Here is a 14,450-nt window from a genome sequence, read left to right as displayed (position 1 = left end):
ATCTTTTCCATGAGCACTTAACCAGTCATTAATAAAAAAATAAAATAAAAAAATTCCTGTTGCACTTTATTCTGTTTTGAATACTATTATGATGCTAGTGAAACTTTGTAATACAGCACTTTTCATACCACTGTCTCCTTAAGATGATTCGCTTATGTTTTCCTCTCTTGTAAGTCGCTTTGGATAAAAGTGTCTGCCAAATGAATAAATGTAAATGTAAATGTAAATGCTCATCTCTAAACGGGATCTCCTCCCTGCACTTTTGCAAAACTGTAGATTCAATGATTAGACCTATTAGCATTAATATTGTTATTGTTCTTACTTTGATTTTATGGGGGTCAAACTGTATTTGTATTAATTGACATCTACTCACCATTCAGTGAGATAAGTGACAGCGACTGGCTGAAGCAATACTTCTGATGTTGGGGCTATACCCTTTTGTAGCAATCCTGAGACACTGAACAAGGTGTGCACTGGACAGTCTGTTTCTGTCCTGGTTCTTGATGATGTTCATAATAGAAAACGATGACTCAGATGTAGGTGGAGGGGAACATTGAAAGTAGGCACATTGCAATGATTCTGCTATTTTGAATTTAGCTTGGGAAACCACATTTGTCCAAAAGTCACACACTAAATTCCTTGTGTTGCGCTCTGAGCAAGTCAGACTTTGGCATTTCCAAAATCTCCTGAAGATATGCTTCATCTAAGGATGGAGCCAGACATATGGCCGTTCTCCTGACATTTCCTCCAGCAAGGCTCGGAAAAGGCGATGTTGCAGACTAGAATTCTCACAAATAAAGTTTACCAGCCTCATCATAGTATCCACTGTCTCTTTCATTTTTCCACACAATTTGGCGCACAACAGCGATTTATGAATTATGGCATGAAATGCCATGAGTGTTGGGTTGACAGCAGTTAGCCGGCTTATCAGGCCTCGGTGATGTCCAACCATTGACGGAGCCCCATCAGTCACAGCTGACACAGCTTTGCTTAAATCCAGTTCATTCTTTTCAAAGAACTGCATCAGTTCATTAAAAAGGATTTCCCCAGTCGTGCACCCCTGTAAATGGCAGCAAACAAAGCAGGTCTTCACGATAATCCGTCCCATCAAAAAATCTGATGAACACTGACAGCTGTTCAATGTCGGTTCGGTCACAAGACGAGTCTATTGCAAGTGATATAACTTCTGCTTTCTTTATGTCGGACAAAAGATTTGACAGACACTCACCAGCCAGTATCAGATAATGGCACCTGCTGTAATAGCTCTACGACCATTTTTTTTTGTTTTGTCGCCGTGATTTAAAACGTATTCCACCATGTCAATTGCACAGGTTTTAATCAATTCGGCATCCGTGAACAGCCAACTGTGGCATTCTCCTGCACTGATGTAGTTTTGTAAATAGCAGCAACTGAGTGCTTGTACGCTGCCACCAATTGTGTTACCTTCTGTTTGCGGCTCTCAGAATGTTCTGGATAATTGCAGTTAAATTTGCTATGCAGTGCATTGAAATGGCGTTTGATGTTATCAACCTTACAGATTGCCACGGTCTGCATGCATAGCAAACACGTTGGTTTTGCATTGTGGTGGTCTGGCAAAATAAAACAAAACTGTTCATTCACCTTTGAATTGTCTGTTTTCAGTGTCCACTTTCCTTTTTTTCACACTCACCATGTTTTCGCTGTCAACTGTCAATGAAGCTGCTTCGCGCCAGCAGCCGCTTGTTTGCGAGGGTTTGTGCGCACAAAGTGATGTCATTGCTGCTGTCGCCTAGCAGGTTGTACATCCCTCGAGCTGTGCGCGCAAGACGCATTGCAGTGTCAGACGAAAATATAAACAGGGCCGCCTGTTGAGGAACTCTGATCTAATGAGTGAACAGACTAAGTTCTGTAGTGTCATTAAAGACTTCAGCTGATACCTGAGAAATTTATATCAACACTCATCACGAGAAACAAGAGACATGAGCTATTTCAGCTTCAGGAAACTGGAGGGCGTTACATAACCAAGCTGTTGCAATCTATTTCTCTAGTTATAGATCAATACTTTGAAGTGTAAGTACCTTAAAGGCAGTTCAATACCATTTAAGCTCTCTGGACAGTCACTCAAATAATCCTCTCAGCAGTCCGAACTGTCCTTTGTAGTTTTCTGATGTCCGATTTAGTAGCTGAACCAAACCAGACAGTTACTGAAGTGCAGAGGACAGACTCAATGACTGCTGTCATCGGGGGCCTGGGTAGCTCAGTGGCAAAATACGCTGGCTACCACCCCTGGGGTTCGCTAGTTCGCTAGTTCGAATCCCAGGGCGTGCTGAGTGACTCCAGCCAGGTATCCTAAGCAACCAAATTGGCCCGGTTGCTAGGGAGGGTAGAGTCACATGGGGTAACCTCCTCGTGGTCACTGTAATGTGGTTTGTTCTCGGTGGGGCGCATGGTGAATTGAGCGCGGATGCCGCGGTGGATGGCGTGAAGCCTCCACACGTGCTATGTCTCCGTGGCAACGCGCTCAACAAGCCACATGATAAGATGCGCGGGTTGACTGTCTCAGACGCGGAGGCAACTGGGATTCGTCCTCCGCCACCCGGACTGAGGTGAATCACTGTGCAACCACGAGGACTTAGAGTGCATTGGGAATTGGGCATTCCAAATTGGGAGAAAAAAATAAAAAATAAAAAAAATTTCATCAGTCATAGAACTGTATCAGCAGTGCCTGTGGCAGGTTGAACTTCATCAAATGGCGAGTACAACCTCTGCTGGGCCTTTTTCACAATGGAGTCAATGTGGGTCTCCCACTTCAGGTCCTGTGAGATGGTAGTGCCCATGTAATTTCAATTTAAATACTTGAAGTAAAGGGAACTTAACTGAATCAAGTAAACCCAACAAAATGTAACATTACAGGGCTCGAGGCTATGACTAATTTGCGACCAAAAATAATTGATTGCGACAATAATTTAAAATCTAGTTGCCACTGGCGACAGTCGGGTTGTGTGCGTTCATTTGCGGTTTCGTCAGATATCATCTTGTGAGTTATTGAATACAGTTTTAGAACGCGCACAACCAATGTGTCTTGCGCCACTTTTCACCCGTTTTGTTTCTGACGAACTCGCTGCACCGCATGCAACAACAAACCCAGCGTGAGAGAGTCATGAACAAATTATTCTTTTGAACCGGATCTTTTTCATGAATCACCTGAAAAGAACTGAGGGTTTGAACTCAGGAGCTCAGGTTAGCAGTTTGACTCAGATTCACTTTCTCAGCGAATCAGCTGTCAGTGAGCTCACAACTGGGAGTGCAGACATTTCAAAATAAGAGTCCCATGTGTATTTGGGGCTTCTTTATAATTAAAGTTACGTATTGTATACCACTTTTCTTCTTCTGGTAATTAATGATTGAGATTGGAGTAGCGCAATAAACTGCATCTGGGATTTCATTCAATTTGCTCTGTGTCTGGGCCATCCGGTAAAAGTAAAGAAAGACTAAGGCAATATTTTAAAACAATTAAAATTATACATATATATATAAAATCAAGCTTTTGACACTTGATTGAGGGACTTGTACAAAACTATTACACAAGGTGCAAACATTCATTGATGCTCAGGAAGACAACACACTACTATATGCATACTATACTTTATGTCAAATCTGTAATGTAGATCCTGAAGAGTAGTACTAGAAAAAAAGAAGATGCAAACTTCTCTTCTCAACTATATATACTGTTTATTAAACCTCCGATTAATGGGTTATCAGCTGTCTTTTCTTCGGCTTTCTATCTTGTTTCTGAACAGCAATCTAATTAGAGAAAATCTGTGATTTGGCTACTAAAAACAGCCATTTGGCTCCTTAATGTTTCAGTTTGTTTAGTCTGGAGCCCTGCATTAACATTTAGGGCAGTTCCAACCTGGCTAAACTGCATGAATGCAATGCAATTAGTTTCAGTTAACCAAACCAATAATATTCATGTTGTACCAATGCAAATTGATTTGAATGCCCAATTCTCAATGCGCTCTAAGTCCTTGTGGTGGCGTAGTGACTCAATCTGGGTGGCGTAGGATGAATCTCAGTTGCCTCGCATCTTGTTTGTTTGTTGAGCGCGTTACCTCGGAGACGTAGCGTGCGTGGAAGCTTCACGCTATTCTCTGCGGCATCCACGCGCAACTCACCACGCACCCCACCGAGAGCGAGAACCACATTATGGCGACCACGAGGAGGTTACCCCATGTGACTCTACCCTCCCTAGCAACCAGGCCAATTTGGTTGCTTAGGAGACCTGGCTGGAGTCACTCAGCACGCCCTGGATTCAAACTCGTGACTCCAGGGGTGATAGTCAGCGTCAATACTCGCTGAGCTACCCAGGCCCCCCAGCAAAGCTTTTTTTAGTTGAATCAACCCAGTTAATTAAAGTTCTCTTGGTTTCATGAATTTATTTTAGTAATAATTGAGACCTTTCCAGCGATATACAACACAGGACTATCTCATGTTTTTTATGGTTTCACCAACTCTAAAATTGTCGTGATAACAAATTTGCAAATGATGAAATTATTTTATTTGTCAGCAAATTAAAAAGCATTATTTAAGAATTGGTAGGATCATCTATATGCATTATAAAGTCCAGATTCTAAGCTTTAAAACAACACCTGATTTGTTCAGATTAAGCAAGTGTTATTTATTATGTAATTATTAAGATTATTTTTGTTTTCTGCAGGGATTGGCCCCCACTTGCCCAGTATATGCTCAGTTTAATTCATGCTTCTATCAATAAAAAGTACAAAACCTGTCATAATTACTAAAAAATAAGTTGATAAAAAGATCTAATGCAATATATTGTGATAATATATGCAATATGAGAGATTTATAAACAATCTGAGTGGGCCGGTCATTTTTGACCAAATGTGTTAGCACGAAACAAACACAACACAAGGGTTAAAAAAATAAAATAAAAGTCAAATATAGTGCATTGTTATTATCTTGCAGTATTATTTTTTCCCTCATATTTTCTTCAACTCTAGGTTTTAATTTATATCATTTGATCATCGTCATGATGCGTCTTTTATGTTCAAAATATTCAAGTAATTTTGTTGACGAGATTGACAAGCACTTGGAAAAGCTGTTTGAAGTAATCAATATTTATTTCATTCAGTTTGATGATGCTAGTGGCAGCCAATAACAATAAAGCTATTTGACTATTGATAAACAGTTTACTGTTGATTTTGTGTGTTTTAAACAACTACTTTCCTAAAGAATCACCACAGCACATATGTTCTGCACACAGACTTAATTTATTTGTGTTCAGTCACATGGCAAACAGTCTTCTTTTGTGTGTGTGTGTGTGTGTGTGTGTGTGTGTGTTGGTATGACTTGCCCCAGGCCTTCAATAGTAATGTTCTAACCAGGTTAAGACAGAATAAGTGCTCATCTCTTGAGAGGACAGAAAGCTGCAGTGTTCACGAGTGTTGATCGGGGGTGTGGTTTACTGTGTGTGTCTGATCATCTCCAGCACACATCAGGAAATTTCTCCACTCAAGAACTCAACAGCAAGAGGAAAATCACAAGGGTAAGCTCTGAATTTAAAGGATTATCTAGGCCTTGAGTGATGGTTTTAATAGCAGTACATTTTGTGTTGTTGGATGGCTTGTTCTGGGATGTTTGTAGTCCCAGAGGCTGAAGATCTTGTGGATGAGGGTTTGTAGTGTCAATTAGAAAGCAGATATCACACCCTACAGTTGACCTGTGCCTCATTTCTCAATGTTATGTTGTGTTTTTTTGTTGTTTTTTTTTTTTGGTGAGAAAAGAACATTATTAAAGAACTAAATAATAGAGATTTTTCTTTTCACTTTTGTAGCATTTTATTTTTGTCCACTGAAATGTTAGTCAATTTGTCTAGTGCCAAAAACAGTCGTAATTGTTGTTTTTTTCCAGGGGACAGATTCCCAACAATATCCTTAAGAATAACACACAAGGGGCCTGGGTATCTCAGCGAGTATTGACGCTGACTATCACACCTGGAGTCGCGAGTTCGAATCCCAGGGTGTGCGGAGTGACTCCAGCCAGGTCTCCTAAGCAACCAAATTGGCCCGGTTGCTAGGGAGGGTAGAGTCACATGGGGTAACCTCCTCGTGGTCACTATAATGTGATTTGCTCTCGGTGGGGCGTGTGGTGAGTTGTGCATGGATGCCGCGGAGAATAACGTGAAGCCTCCACACATGCTACGTCTCCGCGGTAACGCGCTCAACAAGCCATGTGATAAGATGCGCGGATTGACGGTTTCAGACGCGGAGGCAACTGAGATTCGTCCTCCACCACCCGGATTGAGGTGAGTCACTACGCCACCACGAGGACTTAGAGCGCATTGGGAATTGGGCATGAGAAATTGGGAGAAAAAGAATAACACACACAAAAAAAGTTCTTGAGATAAATTATAAGAAGTTCATAACAAGGTATTTAAAGTAGCTTTAAACATTGACGGATTAAGAAAAATAAAAGAACATTCCTTTTTTTAAAATTTTTTTTTAAGTATTGTATTTTCCACCCTCTTTCTGAGCCTTATAGACTTATATATTTGTTTTTCCGTGTTCCGGGTCGCGCACAGACTGTGCTGATGACAAAATTTGCATCACTTTGCATCAGCAATGCGGACAACTAAAGTATACTTTGGCCTTAACAATGAAACAGGATTTTTTTGCTACTGTACCTTTAAGACTTGCTATTTGTAAATGACCTATATTATGATTTAAAGCAGAAGTGTGTAACTTTTTCCATTTAAAAAATCCTTTCTCCTAGGGGTGTAACGATTGACTCGTTTTCTTGATGCATCGATTACTAATCCTGCCAATCTACTGTAGAATCATCGATCTTGAAGTATGACTTTGAATCGAGAATTGTTAGTGTTGGTCAATAATCGATTTAAAAATGATAAAAATCGAATGAATCGCGATTCGAGAAAACAGTGTACAATATTTAAAAATATATAAATATTAAATTCTCTACCAGTTTCTTTAAGAGTTCCATTCATCCAAAAACGCCGTTAAGTCATTAACTGATTAGGCATAAGTCTGCTGCCTACATTTCTTCAGATAATAAAATGCTGTAATTGCAGGAAAACTTAACGGTTATTTTCTGTAAGATAAATAGTGCACTTAGTGTGCAGAAAACATTTAAGTTGAAGTCACATAGTCCATCGTTTCCCAAACGGGGAGCCGTCTGGCGAGATCAGGGGTTCCGTGTGAAAAATCCTTCAAACATTTCTAAAATCCAAAAATGCAACAAAAAATAAAAAGTTACAAATAATAATACTAATTAAAGCTGCAAGCAGCAATGCGGATTCCTCCTCAAAACTGCAAATTATGTAAAAATTGACATGGTAGAGACATGTACCTCACACGTGTACACAACATTTCATTAATTTGTTATTAAACGTCCCAAGAGTCTTCATATGAACTGGTGATTGAATCAAAGTATCGGTTTTATGACTAGCAGATTTGTAAAGCATTATTTTAGCGTTAGCGATAAATAATAGTAAACTGTAATTCTATCATCTTTTGACATATCAAGGTGAAATTTTGCACAGTACTTCAGAGTGATGTCAACTTGAAGCCTGTTAGGTTGGAAAAAACAGTCAAAATGGCATTCGATTTTTTGGACATATGGATATTGAGACAATGTGGACATTTACATAAATGCGCACCTTTCAGCCATTTTGTATGGTACAGGAAATTCCATCATGGCGAACTTTATGGGTTCTAGAGGCTTTTTTGTTCCTCATGAGAAATGAGGCATATATACCAGGTTTAAGAAATGTTGGACTTATGGGGTGGAAATGGCATCACTTTGAAAATTGACAAATTGGGGTGTGGCCTGTAGCGCCACCTATAGGCTCACATGGGCCATTTTTGGTGTGCTAGTTACTCGTGGCCTGTAGTATCAATGTGCCAAATTTTACAACATTTTACCAAGGAGATCTTGAGTTATTGGGCAATTAAAGCTACAGGAATAAGAAGAAGAAGAAGAAGAATACTAACAAAAACAATAGGTTTCCTCCTACCAGAGGAATCCTAATAATAATGCGTTTCTCTTGCACGTGCACTCGCGCAGCATACCGCAGCTCATTGGACGCTTGCAAAGGAGGTGCATTGCTATACTGTGTCTTTGCAAGCCAGCAACATGATAAAACAATCCCTCCTGTTTGTAATCAACGAAGCTGTCGACATTGCAAGCCCGTGACATTTGATCGATCTAGTTTTGCCTCGTCACATTGTGGCGCTCGCTCATATTACAGCAACGTTGAGAAGAAAGGCAGAAATAGCAAAAAGAGCTATGAACATTTCACTAAACTTCTCATTTTATGTTTGGATTGATGTGATGGTGAATAATGACAGAATTTTCATTTTTGGGACAACTATTAGTTTTATATGTAAAGAGCTCTGTGTTGATTGGCTAACATTTGCATAAAGCACTTTAATGGTAGTGTAAATGGCTCAAGAATCTCAAAGACAGAATGAGGCAAAGTGAAACCACATAAAATCAACTTTTCATGAAGATGATGTGACAGTGTGGTGGTCATTACTGCGAGTGCATATCCTGCCATGAACTATCATCGATCAGTTCTGATATGTGTGCACATTTAAATGGGGGGCAGAAAAGAAACTCGTAGGAAAGTCGATCTCTAAATTAACATTTCAGTTTTTTTCAGTGTTTAAAAGAAATGTTGCAGTAGGATAAAACTCTCTTTATCTTCCTCTCTCAGTCTTTCTTTTTGCGTTTCCCCTGTAAACCTCTTAAAGCATGTGACCGCTGCTTTAATGGCTGATACTCTGGGGCTGTTGTCATCTCATGTGCTGGTCAAGGAGTCACTGTGTGCTGTATGTTTCAATTGCATGTTCATGACTCGATCAGTATTTGCACCTTCTGTCTGGTAGTTGTCAGAGTTACTGAGATGAGCGAACAGACTGTTATGGCTGGTTTACACTTAGTCACTTCATGTACAGTATCTTAATCCATCAGATTGTTATCTGATTGGGTGTTTATATTTCATTTACAGTTGGCCACATGCATGTGTATTTGGAAAAGGCGAATATATATATATATACCAGACATACTATTCCCATGCAATATGCAACTTATTATATGACTCATAAAAAGAGTCAGTACTAGTATACAATTATATAAAACTTACCGTTATTCAGGGTTGGGTATTGATACAGATTTCCGATTCACAAGCTCTCGATTCGATGTCGATTCATATGGGTATATTTTAGTTACATATGAAAGAAATTCTCTCTCAGCTAATGCTGTTTATTATTGTAATTATACAGGGGACCTGTGAAAGATGAATTTCACTAATTATATTTGATTAGTTTTTCATCATTTTGGTCACATTTTGGCTTTTTAAAAATGAACAAACTCATGTATTAAATCAGTAAAAATTATATTATATTTTATAGTATATTTATTATTTTATGTTACATGTTTATTGTTTAATTGCATCATTTGTACTATTTACGGGTATTTACATTGATTTGTTGAACTTGTGCAAAAAACGGTACTGTCTCTTTAAGAAAACTGTCTGTAAATGAGCAAATATTGGGACTTTATTATTTATTTTTAAAAATGTTTCTTTGATCAACAGCTGACTGTACAGAACAGAAAGGATATTAAAAGAGACATTATTCAATGACAAATGGGTCGTGTGGATCTCGTCTTTGGACACTCATTACACGGAACAACTTTTATTCTCAACACACAGTGAAAGGATCTCGCTGCTGAATACTCCGCCACAATACTCCACAATTACTGGTGAGAGAAATCGAAATCTGAACAATTACCGACCAGTTACCAAATATATACATGTTAGTTGCATAGCACAAACATGAGCAATTCCTTTTGCACAAAGAGTAAAAGATCGTTCAAATGAAGATGGCGATGCATCAGAAAATCTATATTTTTACCCACCCCTATTGTTATTATGCATGCAGCATTTATGAGACTACATGCAATATTTGTACTTTTAAAAATGTATTTGTCACACTGCAGGACCATTTAAAATGAACTTAGGTAAAAGGTGATTAAAAATGGGGCTGTTCGTTTCCAGAAATTTTGGAATCCAGGCTTTTGATTCCCAATGCCTTAGAATCGAACAATTGATTATTTTTGACTCCCAGCCTTATTTAAAAATGGTGAAAAGCGGGGGGCCTGGGTAGCTCAGCGATTATTGACACTGATTACCACACCTGGAGTCGCGAGTTCGAATCCAGGGTGTGCTGAGTGACTCCAGCCAGGTCTCCTAAGCAACCAAATTGGCCCGGTTGCTAGGGAGGGTAGGGTCACATGGGGTAACCTCCTCGTGGTCGCGATTAGTGGTTCTCGCTCTCAATGGGGCGTGTGGTAAGTTGTGTGTGCATGAGCCTCCACATGCTGTGAGTCTCCGCGGTGTCGTGCACAACGAGTCACATGATAAGATGCACGGATTGACGGTCTCAGAGGCGGAGGCAACTGAGACTTGTCCTCCGCCACCCGGACTGAGGTGAGTAACCGCGCCACCACGAGGACCTACTAAGTAGTGGGAATTTGGCATTCCAAAATTGGGGAGAAAAGGGGATACAAAAATTAATAAATAGAAAAAAAGGCTGACCAATTAAAGTGCCTAAGATATGAATTTAAAAGGAAAAGTATATACCAAATTTGATTAACTTGAATGTTGATTAAGCAAAAAGTAAATGTTCACGTTGTGCGGGATGTACCATTCACTATATAGGGAATAGTGAACTAGTGAGCGACTTTGAACACAGCATCGTCCCCCCAGCTTATATCAGCCTCTTCTGTTGATTTCTCTCTATGACATCATCACTTCCTCTGCCACACTAATCCAATCAGAGTGCAGTATGTGTGTTCCTGTGTCACATGATTGTTTCATCCTCCAGCTGGTGTATAAAGCTCATCTCTGTCTGTTAAGACAATTTTCTTTTCCTGGAGTAGAAAGAATAAAAACAACCCTTCTAATTTAGTTCATTATCTGTACATTGTCCTCCTGTGTTGCTTCTAATTGTCTAAATGTCACAGTTTGATTGTTGTCTCTGGAGAATTATCTAGAATGTTCCAGCATTGTGTTGCATGCTGGAATACTGAAAGTATCAACACAGTTTAGTTTAATATTTAAAATAGACTATTCTACCAAAAACTTGTATATGCTTTGTATAGTTATGCTTATTAGAGTATCGCGTTGTTCCTCTTGCGTCACCTATGGCAAAATCAATTGTGTCGACCATCGAGTCACTTGTGTGCTTCACTTGAAAGGCGCTATTTGTTTGCTACATAGAGTTGCTGTCTTTTAAGAGGATTCAAATTGCTCACTGATGATGCATTCACCTCATGTCGGAATTACCGTAATGTCTTCGTAGAACTCGTAAACTTGGAATTCTAATTTTTTTTTTAGAATTTGGAATTTTAGAATTCCAATTTGGAACGCCCAATTCCCAATGCGCTCCAAGTCCTCGTGATGGCGTAGTGAATCCGGGTGGCGGAGGACGAATCTCAGTTGCCTCCGCGCATCTTATCACGTGGCTTGTTGAGCACATTACCACGGAGACGTAGCGCGTGTGGAGGCTACACGCTATTCTCCGCGGCATCCACGAACAACTCAGCACGTGCCCCACCACATTATAGCGACCATGAGGAGGTTACCCCATGTGACTCTACCCTCCCTAGCAACCGGGCCAATTTGGTTGCTTAGGAGACCTGACTGGAGTCACTCAGCACGCCCTGGATTCGAACTCGCGACTCTAGGGGTTGTAGTCAGCGTCAATACTCGCTGAGTTTCCCAGGCCCCCGGAATCCTAATTTTTTTAAAGAAAAGGAGGGACGAGCCAAAATCAGTTTTTGTGGTAATCAACATTATGCCACAAATGCTGTCGATTGAGCTTAACTTACAATTCATGAATTAATGCAGTGATAAATGTTTTGCTGTTATTAACAACAATGCCGTTATGATGTTATGAGTGTTGCCATAGAAATTAATAACCTCCGACATGACGTTAACCATAACATTAGGCCACGTCCACACTAATCCATTTTTGTTTGAAAACGCTGTTCTACTTGGAAAACGTATTGCTTTTGCTACGTCAAACGAAAATGTATTAATGTGGATGCGGCCTTATGAAGTTCCTCAATGGTTAGGATGCTCCCTTAGAAGGCAGCTGCCTATGTAGGCTGTAGGCAGTGAGGCAGCACAATAGGTTTTGGAACAGAGCTAATGTATTGTGAACAGTACTAATAAAAGACACCAGTGCAGTTCCCTTGTTTCCTTAATAATATTGTTTCGGTTGACTGGAACAAATCTGTTGAAAGTGATTCTCCTACTAAAAATTTTTGGGTTGTGTTATCCACAGAACTGTTCAGATGCTCAATCGTGTTGTTCTGTTGTTTTAAACCCATCTCAGCCCAATGCAGTGGGTGTTTGACCTGGTTTGGTCCATGTGTAACATCGACCTCTGAGGGCGTTTCACAGCACTGATAACCTTTACCACAAATACACATCTGCTTGACACCTGTAGCGCACACTGAGATCCTACTGAGTGGATATGTGTGTTTTATTATGTGTTTATTTGCAAGTGGAATACACAAACCAGTATTGTTTGTGTATACATAAAGTTCAGGAACCGTATATTTAAATTTTATTGCAGAAGTAATTTGAGACTGAGCGACTCGATTGCATCATTTACAGTGCATCATGGGAGTGGGCGGAGCTACAGAGCTCTTTTGGAATGATTCTCTAATTGGTGGATCTCTCTTTAGGATTATGGGTAGTAGTGATGTCAAAAGTACCGGTACTTCGGTACCAAATCAGTACTAAAATAAAAAAGATGTAACGATACCAGTGATTCTACAGTTACTCTTAAAAAAGTAATTAATTACTAACTACTAATTACATCTTCTACAGTGTAATGAGATTACTGTACTAATTACTCTGTCTGAAAAGTAATTGCATTACTAATTACTTTCTAAAACCCTTATCAACCTCGACCAGATGAAAAATACAAGGATAGACATGAAACCGTTCTTTTTCTACCCAATTTCTCATGCCCAATTCCCAATGCACTCTAAGTCCTCGTGGTGGCGTAGTGACTCAATCCGGGTGGCGGAGGACGAATCTCAGTTGCCTCCGCGTCTGAGACCATCAATCCGCGCATCCTATCACGTGGCTTGTTGAGCGCGTTACCGCGGAGACGTAACGCGTGTGGAGGCTTCACGCTAATAAGAGAACCACATTATAGTGACCACGAGGAGGTTACCCCATGTGACTCTACCCTCCCTAGCAACCGGGCCAATTTGGTTGCTTAGGAGACCTGGCTGGAGTCACTCAGCACGCCCTGGATTCGAACTTGTGACTCTAGGGGTTGTAGTCAGCGTCAATACTCGCTGAGTTTCCCAGACCCCCTCTTTTAATTCTTTTAAATAAATCATATAATCATATAATCATATAAAATAAAATAAGTAATTAATGAACTGGCTAAAGAATTTAAGGGGACTGCATTTAATTAGAAACATAAAATATTTTAACATTAGACATTAAGTTTCGATTTTAAATTCACTGTTTTTTTTATATAGAATTGTTCTAGAGTATATACAGTATTTAACACAATTACATCAGAAGTAACTGTAATTAAATTACTGAAAAATTAAGAGTAATCCCTTACTTTACTTTTTTCAATGAAAAAGTAATTTACAGTAATTAATTACTTAGTAATGAATTACACCGAGCACCGACTTAATCCGGTACCCGCACACATACTCCTTTTACACTGAAATGCACAACTAATCAAATTAAAATCGTGATATGTCCTAGTGTGATTATTAAACCACGAAATGCTGCATGAGCTTTAAATGAATGAGTGCAGCAGACCACAGACTATGACAATCTTTAGTGTTGTCTGAGAGATGACAGAGCAGAGCACTAATCCACTCTGAAGTGTTATTTTTAAATAATTTATATAATTAAATAACAGCATTTAACGATCACACTGGACCACGTAGCGAACTGTTTATCCGAAGCGAAGTTAAACTTCTGTCAAAAATACACATAAAAATAAAAGCACGATTCATAATAAAAGCTAAACTGAAATTGAAGAAATTGCAACAGAAATATGTTATAACTGTATAGTAAAATGTAATCCACACTGAAGAAATAATAATAATAATTATAATAATAAATAATGATTAATGAATAATGATTGTAATAATAATACAAATTAAGCAATATATCACAAGCAAGAGTGTTTTGTACTGAATAAAAGTTTGTTAAAAAACGCAATGGTATGTTGATAAGTAATTGTTCTATTTTTTACTTGTTAAAAGTTTTTAAAAGTTTAAGTAACATTTTTTGATTAGACACCATTTTGATAATGAAATGAAATTAAACTTTAAAACATGGAATTCTGGAAAAATAATAATAAAAAAAAAAAAAAGAA

The 14,450-nt window shown here is 39.0% G+C and overlaps 1 protein-coding gene and 1 long non-coding RNA gene across 6 annotated transcripts in view; one reads left to right on the top strand and one right to left on the bottom strand.

Moving 5' to 3' along the window:
* Window positions 1–13,365, bottom strand: part of LOC127430884 (uncharacterized) — a 134,127-nt gene extending 120,762 nt beyond the window's left edge. The window contains exon 1 of the long non-coding RNA XR_007895508.1: window positions 13,329–13,365. This is a non-coding gene — a long non-coding RNA (uncharacterized LOC127430884). The remainder of the gene's footprint in view (window positions 1–13,328) is intronic.
* Window positions 1–14,450, top strand: part of rab27b (RAB27B, member RAS oncogene family) — a 71,526-nt gene that overhangs the window by 34,857 nt on the left and 22,219 nt on the right. Inside the window, exons 1-2 of one of the 5 annotated variants that reach the window (XM_051681011.1) lie at window positions 5,408–5,545; window positions 9,617–9,783. The exons of 2 other annotated variants lie outside the window; for them this stretch is intronic. The gene's annotated coding sequence lies outside the window, so the exon portion shown is untranslated. Of the gene's footprint in view, window positions 1–5,407; window positions 5,546–9,616; window positions 9,784–14,450 lie in introns of those variants that run through there. 2 more of the 5 variants (XM_051681009.1, XM_051681010.1) reach the window with 2 other exon arrangements.

This window comes from Myxocyprinus asiaticus, chromosome 40 (assembly GCF_019703515.2).
Source record: "Myxocyprinus asiaticus isolate MX2 ecotype Aquarium Trade chromosome 40, UBuf_Myxa_2, whole genome shotgun sequence".
In the NCBI taxonomy this organism is placed as follows: Eukaryota; Metazoa; Chordata; class Actinopteri; order Cypriniformes; family Catostomidae; genus Myxocyprinus; species Myxocyprinus asiaticus.
Note: the sequence above shows the minus strand (reverse complement) of the source record. Positions and strands in the feature narration are given on the sequence as shown.